Source organism: Tamandua tetradactyla, chromosome 9 (assembly GCF_023851605.1).
Source record: "Tamandua tetradactyla isolate mTamTet1 chromosome 9, mTamTet1.pri, whole genome shotgun sequence".
Taxonomy (NCBI): Eukaryota; Metazoa; Chordata; class Mammalia; order Pilosa; family Myrmecophagidae; genus Tamandua; species Tamandua tetradactyla.
In genome coordinates this window covers 24,044,215-24,065,100 of record NC_135335.1, presented here as the reverse complement: position 1 = coordinate 24,065,100, position 20,886 = coordinate 24,044,215, and the positions used below count along the sequence as shown (strand labels likewise).

Here is a 20,886-nt window from a genome sequence, read left to right as displayed (position 1 = left end):
CCAAACCCTAAACCCTACCACTAACCCAAAACCCTAAACCCTAGTCCTAAACCGAACACTAACCCTAACCCTAACCCTAAAGCACACGTTCAAACAGCAGAAGTGAGATTTAGCGAGATGTTGTTTGCCCTCAGTTCACTGAATGTATCTTGCACTGCTGCTGTTTCGCCTACCTTGCCGAAACACCTTTCTGACAGCTCTCAAATAGCACCTTGGGAGAACATTGTTTGGATGCTCTTTATCACTCAAAGAAGAGCAGGGAAGTTCCAGGTGGCGCCAATTGACTTGATTTCTAAAATCGGATTTGTGGATCCTTTCAAATAGAACTAAGTCTGGGTTTCTCCAAGATACACTTTCTCACAAAATAAGGGCAAGGCATGAGGTCCTCTTTCCATTTCACTCCCTTCACACTGGGGACTTTGGGGTTAAATTTCCATAGTGTCAAAACAGTGTTTGAAAGCAGGGTAGCTATCCCGCATTAAACGAAATGAAGCTAAAATGCGATCTTATTACACTGATTTTCCAATACTGATTTTCGGAATTCTTTCAACTACCATGGAGTGACTCTTTGCCCATGCTGCTGTTATTCATACCAGTCACACCAAGAAGGTTAAAGGACTTCCTTTCCTCTTAACTTCCTGAACTGAATAACCTCCTCATTCCTTATACAACTAGGTGCCATTTAAACTGAAATAGAGGTTTTCACTCAAATAAGAGCAGGAAGGCGAATGATGTGTCTGTCTCACATTCTTTCCCTTAAAGATGCTAACCCTAACCCTAACCCTAACCCAAACCCTAGCCTTAGCCCTAACCCTAACCCTAACCCTAGCCTTAACCCTAACCCTAACCCTAACCCTAACCCAAGCCCTAAAGCACACGTTCAAACAGCAGTAAGTGAGATTTAGCAAGATGTTCTTTGCCCTCAGTTCACTGAAGCCTATCTTGCACTGCTGCTGTTTCGTCTGTTTTCCGAAACACCTTTCTGCTAACTTTCAAATAGCACTATGTGAGATCATTGTTCAGATGCTCTTTATCACACAAAGAAGAGCAGGGAAGTTCCAGGTGGCGCCAATTGACTTGATTTCTAGAATCGGATTTGTGGATCCTTTCAAAGAGAACTAAGTCTGGGTTTCTCCAAGATACACTTTCTCACAAAATAAGGGCAAGGCATGAGGTCCTCTTTCCATTTCACTCCCTTCACACTGGGGACTTTGGGGTTAAATTTATAGTGTCAAAGTTGTGTTTGAAAGCAGTGTAGCTATCCCGCATTAAACGAAATGAAGCTACTGCTGGATCTATTTCACTGATTTTCCCAAACTGATTATCTGGGTTCTTTCAACTGCTATGAAGTGACTCATAACCCATGCTGCTGTTATTCATACCAGTCACAGCAAGAAGTCTAAAGGACTTCCTTTCCTCTTAACTTTCTGAACTGAATGTCCTCCTATTCCGTGTACATGTACGTGCCTTTTAAACTGAAATAGAGGTTTACACTCAAATAAGAGCAGGAAGGCGAATGATGTGTCTGTCTCACATTCTTTCCCTTAAAGATCCTAACCCTAACCCTAGCCCTAACCCTAACCCTAACCCTAACCCTAGCCCTCACCCTAACACTAACCCTAACCCTAACCCTAATCCTAACCCTAACCCTATTCCCAAACCTAACCCTAGCCCAAGCCCTAACACTCACCCTAACCCTAACTCTAAAGCACACGTTCAAACAGCAGAAGTGAGATTTAGCGAAATGTTGTTTGCCCTCACTTCACTGCAACGTATCTTGTAGTGCTGCTGTTTCGTCTGCCTTGCCGAAACACCTTTCTGACAGCTTTCACATAGCACTATGTGAGAACATTGTTTAGATGCTCTTTATCCCTCAAAGAAGAGCAGGGAAGCTCCAGGTGGCACTAAGTGACTTGATTTCTAAAGTGGGATTTGTGAATCCTTCCAAATAGAACTAAGTCTGGGTTTCTCCAAGATACACTTTCTCACAAAATGAGGGCAGGGAATGAGGTCTTCTTTCCATTTGACTTCCTTCACACAGGGGAATTTGGGGTTAAATTTCCATACTGTCAAAGGAGTGCTCGAATGCAGGCAGCGATCCCCCATCAAATGAAATGAAGCTGCTATTGGACCCATTTCACTGATTTTCCAAAAATGATTTTCTGGGTTCTTGTAACTGCCATGAAGTGACTCATTGCCCATGTTGCTGTTATTCATACCAGTCACACCAAGAAGGCTAAAGGACTTCCTTTGCTCTTACCTTTCTGAACTGAATGTGCTCCTCATTCCTTGTACATCTACGTGCCTTGGAAACTGAAATAGAGGTTTTCACTCAAATAAGAGCAGGAAGGCGAATGATGAGTCTGTATCACATTCTTTCCCTTAAAGATCCTAACCCTAACCCTAACCCTAACCCTAACCCTAACCCTAAACCTAACACTTACCCTAACCCTAACCCTAATCCTAACCCTAACCCTAGTCCAAGCCCTAACACTCACCCTAACCCTAACCCTAAAGCATACGTTCAAACAGCAGAAGTGAGATTTAGCGAGATGCTGTTTGCCCTCACGTCACTGCAATGTATCTTGCACTGCTGCTGTTTCGCCTGCCTTGCCGAAACACCTTTCTGACAGCTCTCAAATAGCACCTTGGGAGAACATTGTTTGGATGCACTTTATCACTCAAAGAAGAGCAGGGAAGCTCCAGGTGGCGCTAATTGACTTGATTTCTAAAGTGGGATTTGTGAATCCTTCCAAGTAGAACTAAGTCTGGGTTTCTCCAAGATACACTTTCTCACAAAATAAGGGCAAGGCATGAGGTCCTCTTTCCATTTCACTCCCTTCACACTAGGGACTTTGGGGTTAAATTTCCATAGTGTCAAAACAGTGTTGGAAAGCAGGGTAGCTATCCCGCATTAAACGAAATGAAGCTAAAATGCGATCTTATTACACGGATTTTCCAATACTGATTTTCGGAATTCTTTCAACTACCATGGAATGACTCTTTGCCCATGCTACTGTTTTACAGGCCAGTCACAACAAGAAGGTTAAAGGACTTCCTTTTCTGTTAACTTCCTGAACTGAATGACCTCCTCATTCCGTATACAACTAGGTGCCATTTAAAGTGAAACAGAAGTTTTCACTCAAATAAGAGCAGGTAGGCGAATGATGTGTCTGTCTCACATTCTTTCCCTTAAAGATGCTAACCCTAACCCTAACCCTAACCCAAACCCTAGCCTTAACCCTAACCCTAACCCTAGCCTTAACCCTAACCCTAACCCTAACCCTAGCCTTAACCCTAACCGTAACCCTAACCCTAACCCTAACCCAAGCCCTAAAGCACACGTTCAAACAGCAGTAAGTGAGATTTAGCAAGATGTTCTTTGCCCTCAGTTCACTGAAGCCTATCTTGCACTGCTGCTGTTTCGTCTGTTTTCCGAAACACCTTTCTGCTAACTTTCAAATAGCACTATGTGAAATCATTGTTCAGATGCTCTTTATCACACAAAGAAGTGCAGGGAAGTTCCAGGTGGCGCCAATTGACTTGATTTCTAGAATCGGATTTGTGGATCCTTTCAAATAGAACTAAGTCTGGGTTTCTCCAAGATACACTTTCTCACAAAATAAGGGCCAGGCATGAGGTCCTCTTTCCATTTCACTCCCTTCACACTGGGGACTTTGGGGTTAAATTTATAGTGTCAAAGTTGTGTTTGAAAGCAGTGTAGCTATCCCGCATTAAACGAAACGAAGCTACTGCTGGATCTATTTCACTGATTTTCCCAAACTGATTATCTGGGTTCTTTCAACTGCTATGAAGTGACTCATAAGCCATGCTGCTGTTATTCATACCAGTCACAGCAAGAAGTCTAAAGGACTTCCTTTCCTCTTAACTTTCTGAACTGAATGTCCTTCTATTCCGTGTACATGTACGTGCCTTTTAAACTGAAATAGAGGTTTACACTCAAATAAGAGCAGGAAGGCGAATGATGTGTCTGTATCACATTCTTTCCCTTAAAGATCCTAACCCTTACCCTAACCCTAGCCCTAACCCTAACCCTAACACTAACCCTAACCCTAGCCCTAACCCTAACCCTAACACTAACCCTAACCCTAACCCTAGTCCAAGCCCTAACACTCACCCTAACCCTAACCCTAAAGCATACGTTCAAACAGCAGAAGTGAGATTTAGCGAGATGCTGTTTGCCCTCACGTCACTGTAATGTATCTTGCACTGCTGCTGTATCGCCTACCTTGCCGAAACCCCTTTCTGACAGCTCTCAAATAGCAGCTTGGGAGAACATTGTTTGGATGCTCTTTATCACTCAAAGAAGAGCAGGGAAGCTCCAGGTGGCGCTAATTGACTTGATTTCTAAAATGGGATTTGTGAATCCTTCCAAATAGAACTAAGTCTGGGTTTCTCCAAGATACACTTTCTCACAAAATAAGGGCAAGGCATGAGTTCCTCTTTCCATTTCACTCCCTTCACACTAGGGACTTTGGGGTTAAATTTCCATAGTGTCAAAACAGTGTTAGAAAGCAGGGTAGCTATCCCGCATTAAACGAAATGAAGCTAAAATGCGATCTTATTACACTGATTTTCCAATACTGATTTTCGGAATTCTTTCAACTACCATGGAATGACTCTTTGCCCATGCTACTGTTTTACAGGCCAGTCACAACAAGAAGGTTAAAGGACTTCCTTTTCTGTTAACTTCCTGAACTGAATGACCTCCTCATTCCGTATACAACTAGGTGCCATTTAAATTGAAACAGAAGTTTTCACTCAAATAAGAGCAGGTAGGCGAATGATGTGTCTGTCTCACATTCTTTCCCTTAAGGATGCTAATCCTAACCCTAACCCTAACCCAAACCCTAGCCTTAACCCTAACCCTAACCCTAGCCTTAACCCTAACCCTAACCCTAAACCTAGCCTTAACCCTAACCCTAACCCTAACCCTAACCCTAACCCAAGCCCTAAAGCACACGTTCAAACAGCAGTAAGTGAGATTTAGCAAGATGTTCTTTGCCCTCAGTTCACTGAAGCCTATCTTGCACTGCTGCTGTTTCGTCTGTTTTCCGAAACACCTTTCTGCTAACTTTCAAATAGCACTATGTGAGATCATTGTTCAGATGCTCTTTATCACACAAAGAAGAGCAGGGAAGTTCCAGGTGGCGCCAATTGACTTGATTTCTAGAATCGGATTTGTGGATCCTTTCAAAGAGAACTAAGTCTGGGTTTCTCCAAGATACACTTTCTCAGAAAATAAGGGCCAGGCATGATGTCCTCTTTCCATTTCACTCCCTTCACACTGGGGACTTTGGGGTTAAATTTATAGTGTCAAAGTTGTGTTTGAAAGCAGTGTAGCTATCCCGCATTAAACGAAATGAAGCTACTGCTGGATCTATTTCACTGATTTTCCCAAACTGATTATGTGGGTTCTTTCAACTGCTATGAAGTGTCTCATAACCCATGCTGCTGTTATTCATACCAGTCACAGCAAGAAGTCTAAAGGACTTCCTTTCCTCTTAACTTTCTGAACTGAATGTCCTCCTATTCCGTGTACATGTACGTGCCTTTTAAACTGAAATAGAGGTTTACACTCAAATAAGAGCAGGTAGGCGAATGATGTGTCTGTCTCACATTCTTTCCCTTAAAGATCCTAACACTAACCCTAGCCCTAACCCTAACCCTAACCCTAACCCTAGCCCTCACCATAACACTAACCCTAGCCATAACCCTAATCCTAACCCTAACCCTATTCCAAACCCTAACCCTAGCCCAAGCCCTAACACTCACCCTAACCCTAACCCTAAAGCACACGTTCAAACAGCAGAAGTGAGATTTAGCGAAATGTTGTTTGCCCTCACTTCACTGCACCGTATCTTGTAGTGCTGCTGTTTCGTCTGCCTTGCCGAAACACCTTTCTGACAGCTTTCACATAGCGCTATGTGAGAACATTGTTTAGATGCTCTTTATCCCTCAAAGAAGAGCAGGGAAGCTCCAGGTGGCACTAAGTGACTTGATTTCTAAAGTGGGATTTGTGAATCCTTCCAAATAGAACTAAGTCTGGGTTTCTCCAAGATACACTTTCTCACAAAATGAGGGCAGGGAATGAGGTCTTCTTTCCATTTGACTTCCTTCACACAGGGGACTTTGGGGTTAAATTTCCATATTGTCAAAGGAGTGCTCGAATGCAGGCAGCAATCCCCCATGAAATGAAATGAAGCTGCTATTGGACCCATTTCACTGATTTTCCAAAAATGATTTTCTGGGTTCTTGTAACTGCCATGAAGTGACTCATTGCCCATGTTGCTGTTATTCATACCAGTCACACCAAGAATGTTAAAGGACTTCCTTTGCTTTTACCTTTCTGAGCTGAATGTGCTCCTCATTCCTTGTACATCTACGTGCCTTTGAAACAGAAATAGAGGTTTTCACTCAAATAAGAGCAGGAAGGCGAATGATGTGTCTGTATCACATTCTTTCCCTTAAAGATCCTAACCCTAACCCTAGCCCTAACCCTAACCCTAACCCTAACCCTAGCCCTCACCCTAACACTAACCCTAACCCTAACCCTAATCCTAACCCTAACCCTATTCCCAACCCTAACCCTAGCCCAAGCCCTAACACTCACCCTAACCCTAACCCTAAAGCATACGTTCAAACAGCAGAAGTGAGATTTAGCGAGATGTTGTTTGCCCTCACGTCACTGCAATGTATCTTGCACTGCTGCTGTTTCGCCTGCCTTGCCGAACACCTTTCTGACAGCTCTCAAATAGCACCTTGGGAGAACATTGTTTGGATGCTCTTTATCACTCAAAGAAGAGCAGGGAAGCTCCAGGTGGCGCTAATTGACTTGATTTCTAAAATGGGATTTGTGAATCCTTCCAAATAGAACTAAGTCTGGGTTTCTCCAAGATACACTTTCTCACAAAATAAGGGCAAGGCATGAGGTCCTCTTTCCATTTCACTCCCGTCACACTAGGGACTTTGGGGTTAAATTTCCATAGTGTCAAAACAGTGTTGGAAAGCAGGGTAGCTATCCCGCATTAAATGAAATGGAGCTAAAATGCGATCTTATTACACTGATTTTCCAATACTGATTTTCGGAATTCTTTCAACTACCATGGAATGACTCTTTGCCCATGCTACTGTTTTACAGGCCATTCACAACAAGAAGGTTAAAGGACTTCCTTTTCTGTTAACTTCCTAAACTGAATGACCTCCTCATTCCGTATACAACTAGGTGCCATTTAAACTGAAACAGAAGTTTTCACTCAAATAAGAGCAGGTAGACGAATGATGTGTCTGTCTCACATTCTTTCCCTTAAAGATGCTAAACCTAACCCTAACCCTAACCCAAACCCTAGCCTTAACCCTAACCCTAACCCTAGCCTTAACCCTAACCCTAACCCTAACCCTAACCCTAGCCTTAACCCTAACCCTAAACCTAACCCTAACCCTAACCCAAGCCCTAAAGCACACGTTCAAACAGCAGTAAGTGAGATTTAGCAAGATGTTCTTTGCCCTCAGTTCACTGAAGCCTATCTTGCACTGCTGCTGTTTCGTCTGTTTTCCGAAACACCTTTCTGCTAACTTTCAAATAGCACTATGTGAGATCATTGTTCAGATGCTCTTTATCACACAAAGAAGAGCAGGGAAGTTCCAGGTGGCGCCATTTGACTTGATTTCTGGAATCGGATTTGTGGATCCTTTCAAATAGAACTAAGTCTGGGTTTCTCCAAGATACACTTTCTCAGAAAATAAGGGCAAGGCATGAGGTCCTCTTTCCATTTCACTCCCTTCACACTGGGGACTTTGGGGTTAAATTTATAGTGTCAAAGTTGTGTTTGAAAGCAGTGTAGCTATCCCGCATTAAACGAAATGAAGCTACTGCTGGATCTATTTCACTGATTTTTCCAAACTGATTATCTGGGTTCTTTCAACTGCTATGAAGTGACTCAAAACCCATGCTGCTGTTATTCATATCAGTCACAGCAAGAAGTCTAAAGGACTTCCTTTCCTCTTAACTTTCTGAACTGAATGTCCTCCTATTCCGTGTACATGTACGTGCCTTTTAAACTGAAATAGAGGTTTACACTCAAATAAGAGCAGGAAGGCGAATGATGTGTCTGTCTCACATTCTTTCCCTTAAAGATCCTAACCCTAACCCTAGCCCTAACCCTAACCCTAACCCTAACACTAGCCCTCACTCTAACACTAACCCTAACCCTAACCCGAATCCTAACCCTAACCCTATTCCCAACCCTAACCCTAGCCCAAGCCCTAACACTCACCCTAGCCCTAACCCTAACCCTAACCCTAACCCTAGCCCTCACCCTAACACTAACCCTAACCCTAACCCTAATCCTAACCCTAACCCTATTCCCAACCCTAACCCTAGCCAAAACCCTAACACTCACCCTAACCCTAACCCTAAAGCACACGTTCAAACAGCAGAAGTGAGATTTAGCAGGGAAGCTCCAGGTGAGGCCAATTGACTTGGTTTCTAGAATCGGATTTGTGGATCCTTTCAAATAGAACTAAGTCTGGGTTTCTCCAAGATACACTTTCTCACAAAATGAGGGCAGGGAATGAGGTCTCCTTCCATTTGACTTCCTTCACACAGGGGAATTTTGTGTTAAATTTCCATATTGTCAAAGTAGTGCTGGAATGCAGTAGCGATTCCGCATCAAATGAAATGAAGCTGCTATTGGACCCATTTCACTGATTTTCCAAAAATGATTTTCTGGTTTCTTGTAACTGCCATGAAGTGACTCATTTCCCATATTGCTGTTATTCATACCAGTCACACCAAGAAGGCGAAAGGACTTCCTTTGCTCTTACCTTTCTGAACTGAATGTGCTCCTCATTCCGTGTACATCGACGTGCCTTTTAAAGTGAAATAGAGGTTTTCCCTCAAATAAGAGCAGGAAGGCGAATGATGTGTTTGTCTCACATTCTTTCCCTTAAAGATCCTAAACCTAACCCTAGCTCTAACCCTAACCCTAAACGTAGCCCTCACCCTAACACTAACCCTAACCCTAAACCTAAACCTAACCCTAACCCTAACCCTAGCCCTAACCCTAACACTAACCCTAACCCTAACCCTAACCCTGTCCCAAACCCTAGCGCAAGCCCTAGCACTCACGCTAAACCTAAACCTAAAGCACACGTTCAAACCGCAGAAGTCAGATTTAGCCAGATGTTGTTTGCCCTCACATCACTGCAATGTTTCTTGCACTGCTGCTGTTTCGCTTGCCTTGCCAAAACACCTTTCTGACAGCTATCAGATAGCACTATGTGAGAACATTGTTTTGATGCTCTTTATCACTCAAGAAGAGCAAGGAAGCTCCAGGTGGCGCTTGTTGACTTGATTTCTAAAATGGGATTTGTGAATCCTTCCAAATAGAACTAAGTCTGGGTTTCTCCAAGATACACTTTCTCACAAAATAAGGGCAAGGCATGAGGTCCTCTTTCCATTTCACTCCCTTAACACTAGGGACTTTATGGTTCAATTTCCATAGTGTCAAAGCAGTGTTGGAAAACAGGGTAGCTCTCCCGCATTAAACGAAATGAAGCTACTGCTGGATCTATTTCCCTGATTTTCCCAAACTGATTATCTGGGTTCTTTCAACTGCTATGAATTGATTCATAACCCATGCTGCTGTTATTCATAACAGTCACAGCAAGAAGTCTAAAGGACTTCCTTTCCTCTTAACTTTCTGAACTGAATGTCCTCCTATTCCGTGTACATGTACGTGCCTTTTAATCTGAAATAGAGGTTTTCACTCAAATAAGAGCAGAAAGGCGAATGATGTGTTTGTCTCACATTCTTTCCCTTAAAGATCCTAAACCTAACCTTAGTCCTAAACCTAACCCTAACCCTAACCCTAGCCCTCACCTTAACACTAACCCTAACCCTAACCTTAACCCTAACCCTAACCCTATGCCTAACCCTAACCGTAGCCAAAGCCCTAACACTCACCCTAACCCTAACCCTAAAGCACACGTTCAAACAGCAGAAGTGAGATTTAGCGAAATGTTGTTTGCCCTCACTTCACTGCAACGTGTCTTGTACTGCTGCTGTTTCGTCTGCCTTACCGAAACACCTTTCTGACAGCTTTCACATAGCACTATGTGAGAACATTGTTTAGATTCTCTTTATCACTCAATGAAGAGCAGGGAAGCTCCAGGTCGCACTAAGTGACTTGATTTCTAAAATGGGATTTGTGAATCCTTCCAAATAGAACTAAGTCTGGGTTTCTCCAAGATACACTTTCTCACATAATGAGGGCAGGGAATGAGGTCTTCTTTCCATTTGACTTCCTTCACACAGGGGAATTTGGGGTTAAATTTCCATATTGTCAAAGGAGTGCTGGAATGCAGGCAGCGATCCCGCATCCAATGAAATAAAGCTGCTATTGGACCCATTTCACTAATTTTCCAAAAATGATTTTCTGGGTTCTTGTAACTGCCATGAAGTGACTCATTGCCCATGTTGCTGTTATTCATACCAGTCACACCAAGAAGGCTAAAGGACTTCCTTTGCTCTTACCTTTCTGGACTGAATGTGCTCCTCATTCCGTGTACATCTACGTGCCTTTTAAACTGAAATAGAGGTTTTCACTCAAATAAGAGCTGGACGGCGAATGATGTCTCTGTCTCACATTCGTTCCTTTAAAGATCCTAACCCTAACCCTAATCCTAAACCTAACCCTAACCCTTATCCTAGCCCTAACCCTAACACTAACCCTAACCCTAACCCTAAACCTTACCCAAACCCTAGCGCAAGCCCTAGCACTCACGCTAAACCTAAACCTAAAGCACACGTTCAAACATCAGAAGTGATATTTAGCCAGATGTCGTTTGCCCTCACGTCACTGCAATGTTTCTTGCACTGTTGCTGTTTCGCCTGCCTTGCCGAAACACCTTTCTGACCGCTCTCAAATAGCACTATGTGAGATCATTGTTCAGATGGTCTTTATCACACAAAGAAGAGCAGGGAAGTTCCAGGTGGTGCCAATTGACTTGATTTCTTGAATCGGATTTGTGGATCCTTTCAAATAGATCTAAGTCTGGGCTTCTCCAAGATACACTTTCTCACAAAATAAGGGTAAGGCATGAGGTCCTCTTTCCATTTCACTCCCTTCACACTAGGGACTTTGTGGTTAAATTTCCATAGTGTCAAAACAGTGTTGGAAATCAGTGTAGCTATCCCGCATTAAACGAAATGAAGCTAAAATGCGATCTTATTACACTGATATTCCAATACTGATTTTCTGAATTCTTTCAACTACCATGGAATGACTCTTTGCCCATGCTACTGTTTTACAGGCCAGTCACAACAAGAAGGTTAAAGGACTTCCTTTTCTGTTAACTCCTAACCTGAATGACCTCCTCATTCCGTATACAACTAGGTGCCATTTAATGTGAAATAGAAGTTTTCACTCAAATAAGAGCAGGTAGGCGAATGATTTGTATGTCTCACATTCTTTCCCTTAAAGATGCTAACCCTAACCCTAACCGTAACCCAAACCCTAGCCTTAACAGTAACCCTAACCCTAACCCTAACCCTAGCCCTCACCCTAACACTAACCCTAACCCTAACCCTAATCCTAACCCTAACCCTATTCCCAACCCTAACCCTAGTCCAAGCCCTAACACTCACCCTAACCCTAACCCTAAAGCACACGTTCAAACAGGAGAAGTGAGATTTAGCCAAATGTTGTTTGCCTTCACTTCACTGCAACGTATCTTGTACTGCTGCTGTTTCTTCTGCCTTGGCGAAACACCTTTCTGACAGCTTTCACATAGCACTATGTGAGAACATTGTTTAGATGCTCTTTATCCCTCAAAGAAGAGCAGGGAAGCTCCAGGTGGCACTAAATGACTTGATTTCTAAAATGGGATTTGTGAATCCTTCCAAATAGAACTAAGTCTGGGTTTCTCCAAGATACACTTTCTCACAAAATGAGGGCAGGGAATGAGGTCTTTCCATTTGACTTTCTTCACAGAGGGGAATTTGGGGTTAAATTTCCATATTGTCAAAGGAGGGCTGGAATGCAGGCAGCGATCACGCATCAAACGAAATGAAGCTGCTATTGGACCCATTTCTCTGATTTTCCAAAAATGATTTTCTGGGTTCTTGTTAATGCCATGAAATGACTCATTGCCATTGCTGCTCTTATTCATACAAATCAAACCAAGAAGGCTAAAGAACTTCCTTTGCTCTTACCTTTCTGAACTGAATGTGCTCCTCATTCCATGTACATCTACGTGCTTTTTAAACTGAAATAGAGGTTTTCACTCACTTATGAGCAGGAAGGCGAATGATGTGTCAGTCTCACATTCGTTCCTTTAAAGGTCCTAACCCTAAACCTAGCCCTAACCCTAACCCTAACCCTAACCCTAACCCTAACCCTAACGCTATTCCTAACAAAAACCCTAGCCCAAGCCCTAACACTCACCCTAACCCTAAACCTAAAGCACTTCCATCACACAGGGGAATTTGGGGTTAAATTTCCACAGTGTCAAAGCAGTGTTGGAATGCAGGGTAGCTATCCTGCATTAAACGAAATGAAGCTAAAATGGGATATATTGCACTGATTTACCAATACTGATTTTCTGATTTCTTTCAACTACCATGGAATGACTCTTTGCCCATGCTACTGTTTTACAGGCCAGTCACAACAAGAAGGTTAAAGGACTTCCTTTTCTGTTAACTTCCTAAACTGAATGACCTCCTCATTCCGTATACAACTAGGTGCCATTTAAAGTGAAATAGAAGTTTTCACTCAATAAGAGCAGAAAGGCGAATGATGTGTCTGTCTCACATTCTTTCCCTTAGAGTTGCTCACCCTAACCCTAGCCCTAAACCTAACCCTAACCCTTACCCTAGCCTTAACCCTAACCCTAGCCCTAAACCTAACCATAAACCTAACCCGAATCCTAACCCTAACCCTATTCCTAACCCTAACCCTAGCCCTAACTATCACCCTAACCTTAACCCTAAAGCATACGTTCAAACAGTAGTAAGTGAGATTTGCCAAGATGTCGTTTTCCCAGACTTCACTGCAGCGTATCTTGCACTGCTGCAGTTTCGTCTGCTTTGCTGAAACACCTTTCTTGTAAGTTTCAAATAGCACTATGTGAGATCATTGTTTAGATGCACTTTATCACACAAAGAAGAGCAGGGAAATTCCAGGTGGCGCCAATTGACTTGATTTCTAAAATCGGATTTGTGGATCCTTCCAAATAGAAGAAGGCTGGGTTTCTTCAAGATACACTTTCTCACTAAATAAGGGCAGGGAATAAGGTCCTCTTTCAATTTGACTTCCTTCAAACAGGGGACTTTAGGGTTAAATTACCGTAGTGTCCGAAGAGTGCTGGACTGAAGGTCAGCTATCGCACATTAAACGAAATGAAGCTACTATTGGATCTATTTCACTGATTTTGCAAAACTGATTTTCTGGGTTCTTTCAACTGCTATGAAGTGACTCATTGCCCATGCTGCTGTTACTCATACCAGTCACAGCAAGAAGGCTAAAGGACTTCCTTTGCTCTTAACTTTCTGAACTGAATGTCCTCCTCATTCGGTGCACTTCTACGTGCCTTTTAAAGTGCAATAGAGGTTTTCTCTCAAATAAGGGCATGATGTTGAATGATGTCTCTGTCTCACATTCTTTCCCCTAAAGTTCCTAACTCTAACCCCAGCCCTAACCCTAACCCTAACCCTAACCTTAAAGCACTCACAAACAGCAGTAAGTTATATTTAGGAAGATGTTGTTTGCCCTCAATTCACTGCAACGTATCTTGTACTGCTGCTACTTCGCCTGCCTTGCCGAAACATCTTTCTCGTAATTTTCAAATAGCACTAAGTGAGAACATTGTTTAGATGCTGTTTATCACTCAAAGAAGAGCAGTGAAGCTCCAGGTGGCGCTAATTGACTTGATTTCTAAAATCGGACTTGTGGATCCTTCCAGATAGAACTAAGTTTAGATTTCTCCAAGATACACTTTCTCACAAAATGAGGGCAGGGAATGAGGTCTTCTTTCCATTTTTCTTTCTTCACACAGGGGAATTTCGGGTTAAATTCCCATATTGTCAAAGGAGTGCTGGAATGCAGGCAGCTATCCCGCATCAAACGAAATGAAGCTGCTATTGGACCCATTTCACTGATTTTCCAAAGCTGATTTTCTGGGTTCTTGTAACTGCCATGAAGTGACTCATTGCCCTTTCTGCTGTTATTCATACCAGTCACAGCAAGAAGGCTAAAGGACTTCCTTTGCTCTTACCTTTCTGAACTGAATGTTCTACTCATTCCATGTACTTCTACATGCCTTTTAAAGTGCAATAGAAGTTTTCACTCAAATAAGAGCAGGAAGTCGAATGATATGTCTGTCTCACATTCATTCCCGTAAAGAACCTATCCCTAACACTAGACCTAACCCTAAACCTATCCCTAACCCTAGCCTTAGCCCTAACTCTCACCCTAACCCTCACCCTAAAGCACACTTTTAAACAGCACTCAGTGTGATTTAGCAAGATGTCGTTAGCCCTGACTTCACTGCAGCGTTCCTTGCACTTCTGCTGTTTCGTCTGCTTCGCTGAAACACCTTTCTGGTAAGATTCAAATAGCACTATGTGAGATCATTGTTTAGATGGTCTTTATCACACAAAGAAAGCATGAAGTTCCAGATGGCGCCAAATGACTTGATTTCTAAAATCGGATTTGTGGAACCTTCCAAATTGAACCAAATCTGGGTTTCTCCAAGATACACTTTCTCACAAAATAAGGGCAGGGAATGAGGTCCTCTTTCCATTTGACTTCCTTCAAACAGGGGTCTTTGGGGTTAAATTACCGTAGTGTCCGTGGAGTCCTGGAATGCAGGTCAGCTATACTGCATTAAACGAAATGAAGCTACTATTGGATTTATTTCACTGATTTTCCAAAACTGATTTTATGGGTTCTTATAACTTCCATGAAGTGACTCATTGCCCATGTTGCTGTTATTCATACCAGTCACAGCAAGAAGGCTAAAGGACTTCCTTTGCTCTTAACTTTCTGAACTGAATATCCTCCTCATTCTATGTACTTCTACGTGCCTTTTAAAGTGCAATAGATGTTTTCACTCAAATAAGGGCAGGAAGTCGAATGATGTGTCTGTCTCACATACTTTACCTTAAAGATCTTAACCCTAACCCTACCCCTAACCATAACCCTAAACCTAATCCTCGCCCTAGCCCTAGCCCTAACCCTAACCCTAACCCTAACCCCAATCCTAAAGCACACGCTCAAACAGCGGTAATTTAGATTTAGGAAGATGTTGTTTACCCTCACTTCACTGCAACGTATCTTGTACTGCTGCTACTTCGCCTGCCTTGCCGAAACAAGTTTCTGGTAATTTTCAAATAGCACTAAGTGAGAACATTGTTTAGATGCTGTTTGTCACTCAAAGAAGAGCAGTGAAGCTCCAGGTGGCGCTAATTGACTTGGTTTCTAAAATCGGATTTGTGGATCCTTCCAGATAGAACTAAGTCTTGATTTCTCCAAGATACACTTTCTCACAAAATGAGGGCAGGGAATGAAGTCTTCTTTCCATTTGTCTTCCTTCACACAGGGGAATTTGGGTTTAAATTTCCATATTGTCAATGGAGTGCTGGAATGCAGGCAGCTATCAAGCATCAAACGAAATGAGGCTGCTATAATTTCTATTCCACTGATTTTCCAAAACTGATTTTCTAGGATTTTTCAACTGCCAACAATTGACTCATTGCCCATGCTGTTGTTTTCATACCAGTCACGGCAAGAAGTCTAAAGGACTTCGTTTGCTGTTAACTTTCTGAACTGAATGTCCTCCTCATTCCGTGTACATCTACGTTCGTTTTAAAGTGAAATAGAGGTTTTCACTCAAATAAGAGCAGGAAGTCGAATGATGTCTCTGTCTCACATTCTTTCCCTTAAAGAACCTAAACCTAAACCTAGCCCTAAACCTAACCCTAACCCTCACCCTAACCCTAACCCTAGCCCTAACTTTCACCCTAACCCTAACCCTAAAGCACAGCTTCAAACAGTAGTAAGGGTGATTTAGCAAGATGTCGTTTGCCCTGACTTCACTGCAGCGTATCTTGCAATGCTGCTGTTTCGTCTGCTTTGCTAAGACACCTTTCTGATAAGTATCAAATAGGACTATGTGAGATCATTGTTTAGATACTCTTTATCACACAAAGAGATGCAGGGATGTTCCAGGTGGCGCCAATTGACTTGATTTCTAATATCGGATTTGTGGATCCTTCCAAATAGAACAAGGCTGGGTTTCTTCAAGATAATCTTTCTCACAAAATAAGGGCAGGGAATGAGGTCCTCTTTCCATTTGACTTCCTTCAAACAGGGGATTTTGGGGTTAAATTACCATAGTGTCCGAAGAGTGCTGGAATGCAGGTCAGCTGTCCGGCATTAAATGAAATTAAGCTACTTTGGATCTATTTCACTGATTTTCCAAAACTGATTTTCTGGGTTCTTTCAACTGCTATGAAGTGACTCATTGCCCATGCTGCTGTTATTCATACCACTCACAGCAAGAAGGCAAAAGGACTTCCTTTGCTCTCAACTTTCTGAACTGAATGTCCTCCTCATTCCGTGTACTTCTACGTGCCTTTTAAAGTGCAATAGAGGTTTTCATTCAAATAAGAGCAGAAAGTCGAATGATGTGTCTATCTCACATACATTCCCTTAAAGATCTTAACCCTAACCCTAGCCCTAACCATAACCCTAACCCTAACCCTAGCCCTTGCCCTAACACTAACCCTAACCCTAACCCTAAAGCACACTCTCAAACAGCAGTAAGTTAGATTTAGGAAGATGTTGTTTACCCTCACTTCACTGCAACGTATCGTGTACTGCTGCTACTTCACCTGCCTTGCTGAAACAACTTTCTGGTAATTTTCAAATAGCTCTAAGTGAGAACATTGTTTAGACGCTGTTTATCACTCAAAGAAGAGCAGTGAAGCTCCAGGTCGCGTTAATTGACTTGATTTCTAAAGTCAGATTTGTGGATCCTTCCAGATAGAACTAAGTCAAGGTTTCTCCAAGATACACTTTCTCACAAAATGAGGGCATGGAATGAGGTCATCTTTCCATTTAAATTCCTTCACCCATGGGGAATTTGGGGTTAAATTTCCATATTGTCAAAGGAGAGCTGGAATGCAGGCAGCTATCCCGCATCAAACGAAATGAAGCTGCTATTGGACTTATTTCACTGATTTTCCAAAACCGATTTTCTGGGTTTTTTCAATTGCCATGAAGTGACTTATTGCCCATGCTGATGTTATTCATACCAGTCACAGCAAGAAGGCGAAAGGTCTTCCTTTGCTCTTAACTTTCTGAACTGAACATCCTCCTCATTCCGTGTACTTCTACGTGCCTTTTAAACTGAAATAGAGGTTTTCACTCAAATAAGAGCAGGAATTCAAATGATGTGTCTGTCTCACATTCTTTCCCTTAATGATCCAAACCCTAACCCTAGCCTTAAACCTAACCCTAAACCTTACCCTAACCATAAACTTAACCCTTCCCCTAGCCCTTACCCTGACCCTAACCCTAGCCCTAGCCCTAATTCTCACCCTAACTCTAACCCTAAAGCACACGTTCAAACAGCAGTAAGTGAGATTTAGCAAGATGTCATTTGTCCTGACTTCCCTGCATCGCATCTTGCACTGCTGCTGTTTCATCTGCTTTGCTGAAACACCTTTCTGGTAAGTTTCAAATAGCATTATGTGAGATCATTGTTTAGATGCTGTTTACCACACAAAGAAGAGTAAGGAAGTTCCAGGTGGTGCCAATTGACTGGATTTCTAAAATCTGATTTGTGGATCCTTTCAAATAGAACTAAGTCTGGGTTTTTCCAAGATACATTTTCTCACAAAATAAGGGCAGGGAATGAGGTCCTCTTTCCATTTGACTTCCTTCACACAGGGGTCTTTGGGGTTAAATAACCATAGTGTCCAAGGAGTACTGGAATGCAGGGCAGCGATCCCGCATTAGACGAAATGAAGCTACTATTGGATCTATTTCACAGATTTCCAAAACTGATTCTTTGGGTTCTTTCAACTGCTATGAAGTGACTCGTTTTCCATACTGCAGTTACTCATACCAGTCACAGCAAGAAGGCTAAAGGACTTCCTTTGCTCTTAGCTTTCTGAACTGAATGTCCTCCTCATTCCGTGTACTTCTACGTGCCTTTTAAAGTGAAATAGAGGTTTTCATCCAAATGAGAGCAGGAAGTCGAATGATGTGTCTGTCTCACAACTTTCCCTTAAAGATCTTAACCTTAACACTAGACCTAACCCTAACCCTAACCCTCACCCTAACCCTAACCCTAGCCCTAGCCCTATCCCTAAACCTAAAGCACACATTCAAACAGCAGTAAGTTAGATTTAGGAAGATGTTGTTTACCCTCACTTCACTGCAACCTATCTTGTACTGCTGCTACTTCGCCTGCCTTGGCAAAACAACTTTCTGGCAATTTTCAAATAGCAGTAAGTGAGAACATTATGTAGATGCTGTTTATCAGTGAAAGAAGAGCAGCTTCATTGTCTTGCTTTATCACTTTGTCTCCTCTGATCATCCAATCTTGTCTTCTCATCTCATCTCTTTGTCCCGTCTCATCTTGCCATCTCGTCTCCATGTCTCACCCCACAATCTTGTCTCATTGTCTCATCATTTCATCATCCCATCTCATCATCTCATCTCAACGTCTCATCTTGCCTCATCTCATCGTCTCATCTCATCTCGTCATTCTGTCACATTGTCCCATCTTGTCTTGTCATCCCGTCTCATTATCCTATCTTGTCATCCCGTCTCATTGACCGTCCCATCATCCTGTCTCATCGTCTCATGTCATCGTCTCATGTCGTCGTCTCGTCTCATTATCTCATCTCATCATCTCATCATCTCATCTCGTCTCATCGTTTCACTTCATCTCATAGTCTCCTCTCATCATCCCATCTCGATGTCTCTCTCATCTCGTCATTCCGTCTCATCTTCCCATTTTGTCTCCATGTCTCAAACCACCATCTTGTCTCATTGTCTCATCATTTCATCATCCCATCTTGTCATCTTATCTCCTCATCCCCTCTCATCCTCTCATCTCTTCGTCTCATCTTGTCTCGTTTCGTCATTTCATCTCATCTCGTCATTCTGTTGTGTTATCCTGTTTTGTCTTGTCTTCCCATCTCATCATCCCATCTCGCCATCCCGTCTCATCGTCTGTCTCATCATCCCATCTCATCATCTCATGTCGTCATCTCATCTTGTCGTCTCATCTTGCCATCTCATCTCATCATCTCGTCATCTCACCGCGTCTCATCATCTTGCTTCATCTTGTCGTCTCCACTCATCATCCCATCCCATCGTCTCATCTCGTCTCGTCTCTTCGTCTCATCTCATCTCATTGTCTCACTTCATCTCATCATCTCCGTTCATCATCCCATCTCGTCATCCCATCTCATTGTCCACCTCGTCATCCCATCTCATCATCTCAGGTCGTCGTCTCATCTCGTCATCTCGTCTCATCATCTTATCTCATCATCTCGTCATCTCATCTCATCTCATTGTCTTGCATCATCTCGTCTCTGCTTATCATCCCACCTCATTGTCTCGTCCTATCTCGTCATTCTGTCTCGTCTTCCCATCTCGTCTCCATGTCTCATCCCACCATCTTGTCTCATTGTCTTGTCTTTTCATCGTCCCATCTTGGCATCTCATCTCATAGACCCGTCTCATCATCTCATCTCATCGTCTCATCTTGTCTCGACTTGTCGTCTTTTCTCATCTCATCATTCTGTCTCATTGTCCCGTCTTGTCTGGTCATCCTATCTCATCATCCCAACCCATCATCCCGAATCATCATCCGTCTCGTCCTCCCATGTCATCATCTCATGTCATTGTCTCATCTCGTCATCCCGACTTGTCATCTCATCTCATCATCCTGTCTCATTGTCTCATCTCATCATCTCATCGTCCTGTTTCATCAGCTCCTCTCATCGTCTCATCTTGTCTCATCTCGTCATCTCATCTCATCTAGTCATTCTGTCTTGTTGTCCAGTATCGTCTCGTCATCCCATCTCACCAACACATCTCATCAACCCGTCTCATTCTCATCGTCCGTTTCCTCATCCCTTCTCATCATCTCATGTCATCATCTCATCTTGTTCTCTCGTCTCATCATCTCATCTCATCATCTCTTCATCTCATCACGTCTCATCATCTCGCTTCAACTCGTCATCTCCTCTCATCATCTCGTCTCATCTCCTCATCCCGTCTCATCTTCCCATCTCGTTTCCATGTCTCATCCCACCATTTTGTCTCATTGTCTCATAATTTTTTGTCCCAACTCACCATCTCATCTCATCGCCCTTCTCATTGTCTCATCCCATCGTCTCATCTTGCCTTCATCGCATCATCTCATCTCATCTCGTCATTCTGTCTCATTGTCCCATCTCATCTCGTCCTCTCGTCTTATCATCCCATCTCATCGACTGTCTTGTCATCCTGTCTCATCATCTCATGCCATCGTCTCATCTCGTCGTGATGTCTCCTCATCTCATCTAATCATCTTGTCATCTCATCTCGTGTCATCATCTCACTGCATCTTGTCTTCTCTGCTCATCATCCCAACTCATTGTCTCATCTCATCTCATTGTCCCATCTCGTCTTCCCGTCTTCTCTCCATGTCTCATCCCACCGTCTTTTCTCATTGTCTCATCATTTCATCATCCCATCTCATCATCTCATCTCATTGTCCCATCTCATCGTCTCACCTCATCATCTCATCTTGTCTCGTCTCATTGTCTCACCCCATCTCGTCATTCAGTCTCATTGT

The 20,886-nt window shown here is 42.8% G+C and overlaps 1 long non-coding RNA gene across 1 annotated transcript in view; it reads left to right on the top strand.

Annotated features, from left to right (window-relative positions):
• Positions 1-4,756, top strand: part of LOC143646004 (uncharacterized) — a 7,444-nt gene extending 2,688 nt beyond the window's left edge. The window contains exons 2-3 of the long non-coding RNA XR_013157217.1: positions 3,028-3,156; positions 4,668-4,756. This is a non-coding gene — a long non-coding RNA (uncharacterized LOC143646004). The remainder of the gene's footprint in view (positions 1-3,027; positions 3,157-4,667) is intronic.
• Positions 4,757-20,886: the final 16,130 nt, after the last annotated feature.